Source organism: Perognathus longimembris, chromosome 24, assembly GCF_023159225.1.
Source record: "Perognathus longimembris pacificus isolate PPM17 chromosome 24, ASM2315922v1, whole genome shotgun sequence".
Classification (NCBI taxonomy): Eukaryota; Metazoa; Chordata; class Mammalia; order Rodentia; family Heteromyidae; genus Perognathus; species Perognathus longimembris.
The window spans coordinates 31,090,526-31,105,537 of NC_063184.1; the positions used below are offsets into that span (position 1 = coordinate 31,090,526).

At 42.1% G+C, this 15,012-nt stretch overlaps 1 protein-coding gene across 7 annotated transcripts in view; it reads left to right on the plus strand.

Moving 5' to 3' along the window:
- Inpp4b (inositol polyphosphate-4-phosphatase type II B) overlaps positions 1-15,012 on the plus strand; it is a 305,059-nt gene that overhangs the window by 274,998 nt on the left and 15,049 nt on the right. The window lies entirely within an intron of this gene.

A 15,012-nucleotide genomic window follows, 5' to 3' on the forward strand; every position in this document is an offset into this window, starting at 1 on the left:
GCTAAAGCTGATTGAAGTAATCATTGTCTGGAGGTAAAGCTATTATTACCTTCCTCTCTTCAAACAGGTCAACAAACACCCGGCCTGTCAGGCGCATAACAAATTACGTAATTTGCATCAAATGCATAAGGCCATTCACAAGTGGCATGATATATGACAACGTGTATACTTAGGACGTAACGTTTAATGAAATCGGTTTTTGAATTGTTGAAAAAAAAAGTGCTAAAAATGGAACCTAAAAAGCACTAATACCCTTAACTTCCATTTCTCCACTACTGGGGTGATGTCTTTTTCTTTTTCTTTCTGTCTTTTTTTTTTTTTTTGCTCAATTTCAAGTCTGTCATATTTGTCCTTTAACCACGAGAATGTGGGTTTGTCTGTATGTGTCTGTATGTGCGCATAGTTCCAGAAGATAGGGCATATATTTTTTTTAATAACTGAGTTTCCACTTTGGATGTTCTGTTTTACAACAGCCGCTCACATAGTTGCATAAGCTCTGGCAATGTAAAGATGAATGTTAGAGGAAGGTATTGGGGCCCTGGAGCTCAGTTGGAGTCAGTCTACTTAACGCTTAGTAGCAAATGTTCCAGGAGGGAAAGTTAGTTTTAGGGAGGTTACGATTAGAATTCAAAACCAGTCTGGCCACACACAAGCAGCCTGAACTTTCAGTCTGAATCCAATATTCAACATTTGGGGGCAGATTTATTTTTGATGTATCTACTACAGATGGTCTCCGAGACAATTGTTGTTTCACTTTCATATTTTCTGTATGGCAGTGGTGTATGCATTCATTAGAAATCGTATTTTAAATTTGGATTTTTTACCTCACTAGCATGGTGTGATATGATATATTGCCTTTTGACATTGGTCAGGAGAGAGTGGAGCCATTTTTTAAATCCATCTTAGGAACCTATATTATTTGCACTATTGTTTTCATCCTGGTATTTCAAGCATGCATCTATTATACGTGAATCAGAATCACACCCTCCATTGCTCTCTTGAAATAGAAAACCTCACCAAATCTAGCTCATTCGTGGTGCTTTCTTTTTGTTCTCTGTTAAAGAAGGATAGTGCTCTCGGCACTCCAGAGCTGTCTTCGGGGCATCTGACCCTGCCACACACACAGCCTGGATTCTAAGAGCTATCCTTGGACTCTCGGGACTCTGGCATTCTGCATGCGTTTGGATGGATACTGCCAAGGTTTTCACCTGCCCAAGCTGAAACGAGTTGAGCCTTCGCACATTCAAGCAGGCAATCAGCGGGGTCTTGCAGAGTTTCTCTATAGCCTGGAATCCTCTCCTTGTCCTGGTGCAAAGCACGTGGTTTATTTTTATCTTAATGCCTCTAGTCTCTAGTAGTTGCATCTTACCTTGGCAGTACCTCTGTGCTCCTTTTCAGGGGAAAACTTAGGGCTTCCTAAAAAGTTCCACTCAGCTCTTGTTTTTTATCTGTTTTTCACTATAAAATCTGGCTAAAAGCAGCCAGTCATATTTACAGCATTGCTTGAAATCTACCGGTCTGTTATCTTTAATCTCAGACTCACACAAAGTCTCAGAGCATTGATAAAATATGTCTAGGACACTTGCCACAGTTCAGCACTCATGTCCTTTCTCAACCAAGAGCGTTCTCATTTTCATCTCTTAGCTTCATTAGCAAAACCTTTAGGGTCTCTACTTATAGCTGGTCTTTTTTCTTTTACTTATTTCTGGTCTTTGGTCTTTTCTCTAACCTGCTTCTCCAAACCTTTCCAAATCTCTCCCACAGAGCAATGTCAAAGCCTTCTGAGCCAGTTTGTGTTACAGTAACAGCAGTTGCTCTGCTTCTTAGTAACAATTAATGTTATAACTCACATAACCTTCTTATGACAAAAATACCTGAGATAATCAACTGGCATAGTAAGTTTTGTAATTAAAGCGGTTCGGAGGACAAAAAGAATAACAGTGTCCTGGGGCAAGGACATGTGGGAAGGTATGAGTTAAACTTGTCCTGACCAGAAGTATGACTTACGTAATAGGAGAGAGGAGTTAGGAAGTTCTGGCCTAGGACTTTTTAAAGCTAAGGCAAGTTCTTATGCATGCAATACACTTTGAGTGTTCTTGCTCCCCGCTGTGAAACCTAGAACAAGTTGTTGTTTTTTCCCTTCAGCTGATATGTTTTTGAAATATTTGCTTATGCATAAAGCCTAGGCTTCTCTTTTCAGTTGACATAGAATATTCCCTCATATGACTCAATCATAACTTGTCTATTCCCATACTAAAATTTCAAGTTGTTTCTGATAGTCTGTTATTATAAATATTCATATGGTAGACACCTTCTCAAGAGTACAAGTATGTTTATTTCTCCAGCATATGAACTCACTGGTAGAAGGGTTGGCAAGGTATTTTTCTATTCAGTTTTACTAGATGCTGCTAGATTGTTTTTCAAAATAACTAGATGGATTCCTTCTTTGTGTGTGTGTTCCCATCTCTCCACATTTTCTAATGCTTGTAGTATATGAGGTTTTTTGGGGGGAGGGAACCATGATATTTTGATTTAGTGTTTTACATTTTGAGTAATACAGTGAAAGTGACTATCTGTATGAACAGTGTTGAACCATACAAATTGCTCCTTACAGTGTCTCAGGCATAATGTTTTATATGTAGATATTCTGTATATAATATCAGGTTAAGAAACTATCCCATATTTATAAACCTCTGGTCTGTGGTGCTTAAATTATGTTCTAGAAGAAGATTTCAGAGTTGCAGGTTTCAAAAACATAATTTTTATTTGTTTCAGCTATTTTTTTTTTTTTTTACAAAATGAAAGCACAGTGGAATAGGAGAAGAGAGCCCTCTGGGTTTAGGCAGAGAAATAGAGTGTGTTTTGACAGGCTCCTGAGACACGATAGGAGGACTTTTACCAGGTGGGGAGCAAAGCTCTACTTCAGACAAGAGTTTAAAAAGAGACACAAACAAAAGCTGTAGTCAGTCAGGTGGGTGGTTGATGCCTTTGCATCTGCAAAATCGGATGCAGCAGAAACTAGTCATAGAAAGGACTCGCTGACATGAAAGAAACTAGAGAGGCTGGAGTCCTGGGCGTGGATGACCCATGGTCTAAAGTAGTTGCAGCAAATCTAAAATGTCTGTTTATGTGCCGGAAGACCAAGACAAGACAGTCAGGATAGCGGTTACCAAACATCATTCACTCAAACATTCATAGTTTTGTCTGTCATGGGACTTGAACTCAGGGCCTGGGTGCTGTCCCTGAGCTCTTTTGCTCTTGTCTAGTGCTCTACCACTCTGAGCCACAGCGCCACCTCCAGTGAGGTACCACCCGGAAAGCTATTTATTCCACTCTTGTCCCCTGCATCAGTGGGCTTGTTTTATTGGTCCTTACATGAAAACAAATTTGACTTTTAAATCAATGTATTGTCAGTGTATCACCTACAAGTTCTTGGCATCCATCCAAACCCTTCTTTTTGACCTCCTTTTCTAGTTTGAATTTCAGTTGTGTTTTTCTCCAATCTCTATTTCGAGAGAACGAACTAGAAGTCTTGCCAGGACAATGTCTAATGAAAACTGAACTAAGAGGCAAGTATTTATGGAAAAGCATTGCACAGGGAATTTTCTCCAAATCAGAAGATCAACTGATGGCAAAGATTCAAATGCCCAGCACCGTACATTTATACCCAGAGGATAATAGCCCAAAGCCCCAGGGGTAAAAATGTGTTATGCACAATTACACCCCATTCTCTTCCGTTCACTGAGCCTATCTGAACTCACATGAGTGTGAAAAACATCATTATAGGGATGAAGAGTATAATTTATAAGGCATATCATTTGCAAAATTGGCACTTTGTTGGTCGTAGCAAATCACATGTGACATTTCTCTAGTACCACAGCGTCAATTTGGGGTAACGCTTCTGTGAATACTCTTAGACTCTAGTAATGAAGCGATCGCAGGATACCTCAGCATGGCGTATCAAGTAAGTACAGGGTTATGGGAGGAGGGAGGTGTGTTTGGTTTTTTTCTTTTTTCACTTCCCACAGTGGCAATCAAATTTTAGGCAATTTGTTTACAAAAAAAAAAAGGAGAATTTATAGCTAGATGGGCAACTAGGTCTGGTAGGTATATGATATAGTTGAAATGTTCGTGCAGCAGTTTTCCCTGGTCTCAGCACCCAGCATCCTCATAAGAATCTTGGGAAGGCTGAAGGAAACAATGATGGATGGTTGAAGCACTAGGCCCAGCACTGGTAGTGCAGTGAGAATCCGTAAACATCCAGTGTTGCATAGTTGCCTGTGTTCTTACTGCGGAGGGTGCTTCTTTGTCACACTGGCTTCCTGCAGAATCGTTTGTACTAACTTGTGAGTAGTCACAGGTTCTCAAACTGCATGAAGCAGTTCCCTCCAACTAGCATTGTTAGGTGAAACAAAACACGTGTGACCACTTTGCTGGTGGTCCAAGCATCCTTTGGGGGTGGGCGTCGCTGTGAGTCCTCTTACAATCTCCAGTGGTCTCTGGGCCGACAGCCTGAGCACCACCCAAGAAAATCGGATAGACATACTCATTCTCAGACCTTCCCCCGAAGCTAGCCATTGGATGAGAATCTCTTGGGAGGAGTCCCCTGCAATCATGTTCGAATGAGATCTTCAGGGTTTGGTTTGGGTGCCTAGTTCAGTTTGGTAGTCACAGGGGGAGTGTTAAGGATTTCTGTTACATTTTAATAATTGTGGAGGCATGTATCTACCAAACAATAAGCTTTCCTATATAGCTTAGTCGTTTTTAATATATTCAGATAAGCGCAACTATCACGAGAATAAAGTTCATACCTATTCACCACTCACAAAAGAAACCAGCAATCAGCACGTGCTCCTTTTGTGGATACTTTACAAGAACCTACAAAGCTTATTCATGAAATGTCTTACCTCACCTTGAAAAAGAGCTCCTTCTTTGTATTCTCTGCAGCTATTTCCCCTTTCCATTTCCAGAAGTCACCGGGGTTAGCCATCTTTATAGTCCTCTACGACACCAAGCATGTGGGAGCCATGTGTTCACATGTGTGAACATGTGCCTGGACCTGCATGTATGATTGATTTTGTGATTTCCCATTTGTATGGACTCCTGAAATGCTCAGGGGCCAATTTTGTGATTGATCCACTTCAGATGTATAGCATTCTTCGGTGTTTTTCTTGCTGTCTTTCCTTTTTCTTACATACGGTGTCTTAGTTTCTAGTTCCGTTTTATATCCTTGACCTTGTACTGCTTTGTTCTGTTCCCATTTTTTTTATATCTTTGTAAATTTGATTTGTACATTTAAGTTGCCTTAACGCGCTTTTGGGAGAATGCATAGCATAAACACTTAAATAAGAGTAAAATCATACTGTTCACTGTACTCAATGCACCAGACTTTCTAAATCTCATTTTCACACTCTTCAATCCAACTTGACTACTGCTAGCATATTTTTTTCAAGCTATATAAAAACCAACCTCTTCTGCTTGAATTTATGTGCTTCCAACACGGTCTGTGTCTTCTCTACTGTTTGAAGAAATAATGCCATTAGATTTCTGTGCACTATACCGTTTGCAAATCACCTTGACTGCTCTTGAAAATAGAAATGTAATAGATATCATCTTTTGTTCATTTTCTCTGCCACAATTTAATTTTATAGCATAAATTCACAAATAGAAATTTTATAACACAGAACCTTATTTGATTTTGTGACAAGTTTTTTTTTCCCCCCCTCTCCCTTGAAGAGACCTATAGGAAAGAGAAAAAAGCATATTAGAGCTGTCATCGTATATCATTTCTGCCTGTGAGGAAACAAATGAGGGAAACACCTTCCCTTCTTCAGCAGCACACTGATTTTATAGAAGTTGCTCTTAAAATAGACACATTTATTTAAAAAACGTGCAGCATCTCATCACGGGGACAAAGGAAAGCCATCTCATAGGAGAATCCCATAAAGGAAGGTAGACTAGACGACAGGTCACATGATCGCGAAGTTAGGCCAGATGCCTACAGCTTGAACTTGACCGCCTACAAAAGCCACGCTTGATGGATTATAGGAAGCGCACGCCTCGTATTTTTGACATTGTCTTCTTTTCTCCCCGGAGTGACCATGTTTACGCACATTTCTGATAACACATCTTGGAACGTAAATATTGCACATGGTTGTGTGGCTTCTGAACCAAGAGCTGGCTGGCTTTTCTATACCACATGATCCGTGGAGATGCCCCGTGGTAAGAATGGGGAAGATCCAGCTCTGAAAGGTTTTGTAGCGGGAATTTAGGTGCGGAATCTGCATTTGTATAGTCAGTAGACATTATGGCCATTTACCAGATAATTCTAAATTATTGGGTGTCGGGGGCGGGGGTGTTATACAGATCTATCAAATAATTCTACAGTCTGATGGTCATGCAGTGAATTGCAACTTCCCCTAATGCAATCTTCGAGTCCTTTTAGAAAATAAAAATTCATATTGCAGAGGTAATGGTTTCAAATCGTGATGGAAAATGGAAGCTGTGTTCGATTGTGTTTGTGGCTGGGTAAAAGCAAGTCTGAAAGTGCCACTAGAATACCACTCACGAGGCTCTGAGTTCAAACCCCAGTAGCATCCCCTGCAAAATAAGAAGAATTTTACACAATCACCACCATGTGGCCTTTAAACACACATCAGTACAGATACGGAAAGTCAAGGTCAGCATCTCAACTTAGGACAACAGTGTTACGGAAGAACATTGAACAAGTCTTTCCCTTTCTGTCAGGGTCTCTAAATATTGTTTTCCTAGTGAAGTAGTGTTACAAAAAGTCGATAATGTCTGCCTCTAAACCTCACCATACCTTATAATGACTATGTTTTCCTGGGAAGGCGATTATCGTTAATCCAGATATTATTCTTTACTCAATACTAGCCCTTCTAGATTTTTCAGCTGAATATCGTGTTCCTGGAATGAGAGTGACAGGCTGAGTCTGCTGGGGTTGGGGCGTGCCGTGGCAGCAGGGGCTGGGCAGGGTAAGATGGGGTTTCCTGTGAGGTGTCTGAACTGAGGCACAGTACACATGAGGTCTGTTTATCTGTGCAACAGTGAGAATCGCACAGAACTGGTAGAGCAAAGTTAGATCTGAACAAATTGGGTAAAGCCACTTCAGAAAAAAAAATCACTCCTTGTCGACAAAATGAATTTGGCAAGCTTGCAAGACTTAGGACCCAAGAAAAGCAACTGAGATTGGGAATGAACTGGAATGAACATGTAAAAAATTAATCCTTGACTTGCTTTGGACACCAGAGTTATAGATACTATGCAGTATATCTTCTAATGTGTATGTGAATACGACCCATGAATAGAAATTAAAATAACATAAAATTATTCTAACACTCCTTGCATATAGACCTAGCTTAATCTCGTCTCTAGATTGTACTTTTATTCAAATGGCTCAGTCTTTATGACTTATGGAAATGTATTTATTCTCTGGTTATGAGAATATATTAAATGTGTAAAAATGTTTCATTGGGATATTCCCATTACCTATGCAATGTACTTTGATCATATCTCCTCTCTCCATTACTCTTCTTATCCTACTCCTTCTTAGAGTAATTATAATGGGTTATATCATCTGTTTTTCATACAGGTCTAAAAAGGACATTGATCTCATTCACCCTGTTTGCCCTCTTTTCACTCCCCCTCTTACTTATATTTGCACCACCCTCTCGGTTAGTACATTTAATGTTGGTACTAAGATTCTCAACATCTGTGTAGCTCATTAAAGTAAGGTAAAGTCAGAAGAGAAAACAACTTTATAAACTTCCTTCTACTACGCCAAACTCAATACTTTGCCCTTTATCCTCGTGGACTGGTCAAATACCACAGACTTTCAGTAACTGGATAAAGTGTTTACTCCTGTTCTGGCTGTTATTCTCCTGAAAGTCAGTTTTCAAGCCCTCCCCATGCCCATGCGCTTGTAACTTTTCATGCTAATGGTATTTTAAGATCACAGCATTCGCAAGAGACCTCAGAGATTACCTACTGACCCTGCCAGTCCAGCAACAGTGCCTCGCGCAACACCTGACAGATTGTCAGCTAACCTTTACTCGCACTTGTCCAATAGCAGCCAGTTGTTGCTCTGAGCAGCAATCCGTGCCAGGGCCAGACAGCTGTGTTTAATAAAACTTACCTTCAGGCTGCTGTGAAAATCTGTCATCTCCTGGACTCTAATCAATGAGCCTCTTACCACCCAGCTCAACATGGACTGGGGCCCAAGCACCATCTTCTTCCTTTGGTCAAAATGGTTTCTGGATTCTGTTCATGATTCTTTAGACACTTTAAGATGTGCACATATATCCCCTCCCTTCTGAATGGTGCTGCTACCACCCCTACACTACTGTAATGCCTTGATAATTAATTACAGGCAAACAGGGGTGCTGACGAGTAAATTTAATACAAAAGATGCAAAATAAAATAAGACAAAAATCTGTCGTCCCTCCCTCCCTCCTTCCTTCCCACCCTTCCTGTCAGGTTGCAATGCTGGTTGGCTCCTCGTGTCTTTGCCCCAGCCCCAGTAAGGACATAAAACCTCATGATGATAATGTAAAAGACTTGTTACTATTTTATACGTACTGCCTACTGTGTGCCAGGACTGCTCTCTGCACATCACAAATATTGATTCCTTTTGGACCTTATTGTAACTGTGTGGATTAAGTCTTAAAATGATGAATGAATGAGAGAGGGCTTAAATGGCTTACTTGCTCATGACCTTACCGCTAGCAGCGTGGAACCAGGCCTTCTTCTAAGGGCCTTGGTTAGTAAGTTTAGAGAGATGCCCTTATGCCTGGATCTATGCATTGCACAGTGTGTTTAAAGGAAGTTTGTCTCACTAAATAATAAGTAGCCAGATGTGGTTCTTTGTGATATATTCTCCTGCACAGATAGGCAACCTAGGAGCTGCCAGACTTTACCAGTCCACTGACTATTTTGCAGTGGCATGTAAGTGAAGATGTTCTTATTCTTATTGGCTCTAGCATTTAGATTAGCACAGTATTTCATATTTCTCATGCTTTAAAAATCAAGCAGCTAATAGACTACTTCTATCTGCAGATTTCCAGTTAACAGGGTTTTTTTTAATAAATAAGAACATACCATGAATTATATTTAAAAGATCAATCCTGTGGGGATACCATCTTTAGGCATGGTGAGATTCCTATCATGAAAAATCACGGGAGGTGCAAAAACAAAAATTAGTCCTATGAACAGTTCATCGATAGAGCCCATGTAGAATTAACGCGCAGTTGAGCCTTGCTTTAAGCCACACCATCGTATCTTGAACACGTTTTAAAGTTGATGAGGTAATTCACCCAGAATTTTCCTCAAGGGCAGGTGGCACAAGCAAGTCCAAAGCAACAGTCCTCAGTAAAGAAATACAGTCGCCAGCACCCAGTTGTTCGGTAACAGCTAACCCCAAGCAGCAAAGGAAATGAGCCGCAAATCACCTGCTGAGCCACTTGTGCTTGGTGGCGGGGTCTACCTGTTGCCCCTCGCACCTGCTTTCTGCGGTGGCGATCTGTGTCTTGGCAGTGGAGAGTTTACCCGTATGGGGCGACACTGGGTGACTTGGTTGACGGGGATTTGCTCTTACAAAATGCCTGGCGTTCCAAGGGGCGAAGGATGTCAGCTGTCATGAGAAGGAAACTCCTGACCGCTTCCTCACCCCAAAGAAATAAATGATGGTTGAGTGCGCATTGTTGAGCGAGTGGCATGCTTCCATTGGCAAATACTAAGAAAGAGTCAAGATAGAAGGAGACAGAACAATTCTTGGCTTCCCTTGGTGGACTTTCGCTGCACTGTTATTCAGCGTCAGGCATGCAATGTGGATAAAATATTGTCCTAAAATATTATTCCTGGCCCTAAAATAACTTCGGTCCAGTGTGAGAGTCAAGGCATGCTCAAACAAGGGAGAGGCAGGGCTATGAGCAACAGGGACCGTGTACACTGGAGCCAGAAGATTCTCTAAGGGCTCCCCCAAAACAAGGGGTAGCCATTCTAGGATCTTCTCTTCTCCTGGGTATTTGGGGTGGATCTTGTGGGATCATGGATGAAATTTATTTTTTAAATTATGTGTGTGTGTGTGTGTGTGTGTGTTTACTGAATGATAGGTTGAATTCTAGAAAAGGTTAACGTAAAGCAAAATGAGTGCTGCACACAGAGCTTTGGACTGGCACAAGTATTTAGGAAATCATATTTTTTAATCTGGTTTAAGCGTGAGTGGCTCAAGTGTACGGAAAATCAGCAGTTCGGGATTTTGTATCTTTATCTTTTGCTCATGGGCGTGTGAGAAATCCCCATCCCCTTTTGTTCAGAGGCAACTGTTTCTGGTTTGGCCTGTGGAGTTTGTTAACGGCTGAGCCAGAATGGACCGCGCTCCTGGTTTCAGGTCCAAGGATGGAATGTTTGTGTCAGACTGGCTTTCATCCCTGGGGAAGGGCTGCTGGGACTTTCTCTTTGTAGAATCTTGAGTAGAAGTAGATAAGATTCAGCTACTTTCCCGAGGAAGCTTTGCTTTCTCCTTCCTTTCAGAACAGAGAGCATTGAAGTGGCAGCCAGTGAAAACATTTGATTATAGTTTGTTTCTATAGTTTTAGAACAACACAAACAGGTCATCTAATGCAGAAAGAAGAGGGAGTATGGTTGATTTTTAACATCCTTGTATCAAAAAGGTGATCTCTTCTATCATTATGAAAATTCATGGGAAATGTGCTGCATTTCCTAATTGTTCATTGGTTCCTGGTGACATATTCATAGCTTCCTTCTACTCCCAAAGTAATTGCCTGTTTCCATGGTGCCTGTCACTCAAGAATCCAGGTACCTTGACACCCCAAAGAGTGTAATCAAACTTAAGAGCAAACCTTGTCTCCTTAGCATTTTCTTCCTCTCTCCGGTATATGAATGACAGGTTGTGGGGTGGGGGGGAATGTGAGAATTCTTGGAAGAGAGCCTTCCAAGTTCCTGAGCAACCAGGGCATAGGAAATAACTGCCTCTGAGTAGGAAAGTGTAGCTTGAAGTTGACGGACGCCTTCATTTCCTTTGTCCCTCCCTCTGTTCCCTTGTCCAGAGGTGAACTGGGGATGGTCGACTTGCAGCATGACCAGAATACCCCGTCCCTAACGGTGGACATCAAATAGTCATGCTCCTGACTTTGTGTGAAGTTAGATTTTTTTTTCCCTTATCTAACAACTGGAACCGTTTATTTCCTTGTAAAATATGTGCCTTGTGTTTGGCTGTCTCCAGTCCTCTTCAGCATAGATTGCTGACCAAAGCATCTAAATATTGCCTTCTCTCTGAGACCAGGAATTCGAGTCTGGTCTAGGCATCAAGAGTCCCCCGCGACTGCCCTTCTTCTACTTCTGGCCGTGCTGGGCTGTGGTGTGCTGTGGGCTAGGTTGGCAGACCCTGAGAGTCAGTTCCCATCTGTGGAGACCCAGGACACCTAGCTCTCGGTGCTCAGGTTGGAGGCCCAGTGCTGGGCCTTCGATTACCAGCAGCCTAGCCCTTGGAAGCTCATGAAATACATTCTTCCAGCTTCCAGAAGCAGCTCCTGGCAGCAGCAGCAGTAGGCAGCAGTCAGTACCAGCCAGTGTCCCAGCTTCTGTGCCTCTAGGGGTGACCGTAGGACTGTCCCGGGGAGCGAGGCCCGCGGCTCCTGTGTTCAGATGTTCACAGCCTAAAGTGACCTCACCAGGGGCCTCACTGGAGGGTGTCTCCCAGCCGGCTCAGGGGGACTTGGACATCCTGGCAATGGGACGTGTACACAGGACTGTGGCTGCCCCTCCCAGCCAAGCGTGGTGCAACCCTGACATCTGTCAGCCACACGCCTCTCCCTGAGGCACCGTGCGGAGTGGTCAGATGGGAGGGAGGGCAGCCTCCATCCGGCAGGGCTGCGGACGGGGTCATCTGCGGTCCCCAGACTGGAGAGCTGCCCATGGTGCAGGCGGGGGGCTGGAGCCAGGCCTCCCGGAGCAGAAGTTAGGGGAACTTCCACAGCTGGGCTCACAAGGTCGCTAGCGGGGGGAGTTGCAGTTCTGCCTGGACAGGCCCTTGCTCAGGGCGAGGAAGAAGGGGCTAGAGGAGGGTCCGCTTGTTCCAAAGGAAACATTAAACGGTGTTTCCATGAAAGCGTCTTAAACCGACAAATCGTCCAGATACTGTGTTCGGTTCTGCCATCTTACAGAAGGAGCCTTTTTATATTCCATAAGACAGAACTCACAAAACATAAACCATTTTGGGGCCGGAAAATTAAGTAAGATGTGTGTAAACATTGAGCAACTAAGCTCATCATAGCAGATTACTTTTATTAGCATCAATTAATTGTACACCGTTGTGGGGGGCATTTGGATATGTCCATAGATTCACACAATATTACCTTGGGCATGCTCATTCCACCCCATCTTCCTCCTTCCCAAGCCAACCTCACCAAGCATCAGCATTCCATTTCCGTGTATGTATATACAGCATTTTGACCATATTTACTTCCACCACCCTCTCCATATGCCCTGCCCTCTCTCGCAGGTATCCACACCTCAGACAAGACCTGTTTTGCGTTCTTGTCATTTATTTTCTTACCTGTGTTTCCCTTGTTCAAAGGAGATTCGCCAGCGCTCACATAGGAATGGACAATACTTTCATCAAACTGACCCCCTCATTGTTCTTGCTTCCCAATCCCCACTGTTCCTTGCTGTCCAACAACTTTGTTCCTCAGCATTCAGTGAGCTTCATTCTGGCATTTCCATTCACAGACGCAATGTGAGTTTTGGCAGCACAAGGTTCTCTTTATTGTTCGTTTGTTTTTTTCCAGTCCTGGGCCTTGGACTCAGGGCCTGAGCACTGTCCCTGGCTTCTTTTTGCTCAAGGCTAGCACTCTGTCACTTGAGCCATAGCACCACTTCTGGCTTTTTCTGTTGATGTGGTGCTAAGGAATTGAACCCAGGGCTTTGTGCATGCGAGGCAAGCACTCTACCATTAAGCCACATTCCCGGACCCCAGTTTTTTTTAAATTACATTTTTATTTGAGTAGTTCATTTAGTTTTAGTTAACAAAGCAATTTATGATACAACACATCTTAATCAGTGTCATCCCTTTCATCCTCCTCCCCTGTTCCTCCCAAAGGAACCCTTCCTTCAGTTTTCACTGGACTTCAAATGTCTACTTCATCAATGCAAATCCCCCAACCAGGATATGATATATGTTTTCTCTAAGTCCTTTGAATTAACCCCAATGCCAATGTAATTCTATTTTTGTATTATTTTCCAAAGAAGTTTATGGGCATTGTCATATCCAGCCACAAAATTTATAGCAGAATCAGATCAAGGATAGAAAATGACTTTCCTATTTGACAAAGGACTGATTTACTTTATCCACTTGGGGTTAGAGGTTGTATTTGTGTTGAGCTCTTCTGTATGATAATGTTGGAGCCCAACTGAACCTTAGAATCATGTGTATTACTAAGACCATAAGAAGGGGGAGGAACTCGGACTTCTCTTTTAGAAGTTGATGATTGTCAGTACTTAGGTTTTTTTATCTTGTGTTTTGGTTTTGCCTTTGGGTTTTGGTGTTGCTGCTGTTGTATTATGCTACTACAAATGTATTACCTTACAGTTCCTTTTCCTTTAATAAGTATGAATTAGCATCACAGATGTACAAAAATATATTTTTAAGTTAACATGGCAAAGTCAATGGAGAGTCTTACACACACAAGTTCACATTTGGTCTTTCTTACATCATGGTAAGTAATCTTTAGTTGTTGCAGTAGGAATTAGTGGTTTTAAAGAATGTATACAAATCCGGTGGGACAGATTACTTTGAATAGGTTAGCGCAGATTTGAGGAGCTTCATCTATGCCTCATTACAACCGGAGCATAAAAGTAAAGACTTAGCGTCTTACCTATTATTATTTCCATCTCCCAATACTTGCTGTCAAACAACGATATTCTCTGGCTGTGGATATATTTAAACATAATTTAGGAATCCTTTGTGAATATCTGGAGTTCTATAATCACAGTTCTAGTTTTAGTAAGAGATCAGCAAACATTGGAATAAATGTTCCGTATCTCCAACTCAATCAAGCAAACACCATGACTGAGTCAACTCTCAAGGAAAGAAAAAGACAGGGCCCCGGGGAATTATTTCAGGCCATCTGTGGAATTCTTTCATTTTTAGCTGGGGTGTGTGTGTGTGTGTGTGTGTGTGTGTGTGTGTGTGTGTGTGCGCGCGCGCATGCGCACACGTGCGTGCGTGCATCTGCTGAACTCTCACACACTGTTTTCAGCCCCAGTGGCAATCTCTCTGCCCATCTTCCTCTAAGCAGCACAACAGGGATAACAAAACCTATTTCAGTCTCAATTTAAGTTTAATTCCCAGTTGGAACTTGAAATGAGACTGTAATGAACTTGAACTTGCAGCCGTGATTATCTCATACACGCACAGGGAAGTCTTCAGACCCAGCGGTGCAGTGATTTTTCCAGATATGATTTTGAAAGCACTTGGTGCTTAAAAAACAGATACCAAACAGAAGGTTATGGATGGGCATATTACTACATTGAGGAAGGGGTCAGCGGCCAGGTCTGCGTTTATTCTGGTTTATACTTAACAGAAAAAGATGTAGCCTCACCAGAGAATTTATTTTTAAATGACCTAACGACATATATTTCAAGAATTTCTAAATCAATGCGTGAAATGCCAGCAAAGCAAACATGGAGGAAAGGGGATAGGCTGGATTATAAAATGATTCTCACTCGGTACTTTATGAATCCCCTGTGACCACTTATACATTCAGGAAGATGAATTCACTCCTTCACCCGCCTGACTTTATGATGAAATACTAAAATGTGTCCTGTGGACATAAATAAATTATGTCTTTGTAAGGTAGAATTCAAAGGGGCCAAACAGATCCTCAAGATTAATAAGGAAGAGTTGCCAAAGTTAATATAGTAAGGGTGAAGTTTGACAGGAGAAATCAAGAAAGGCCTATATTTTGATTTTTA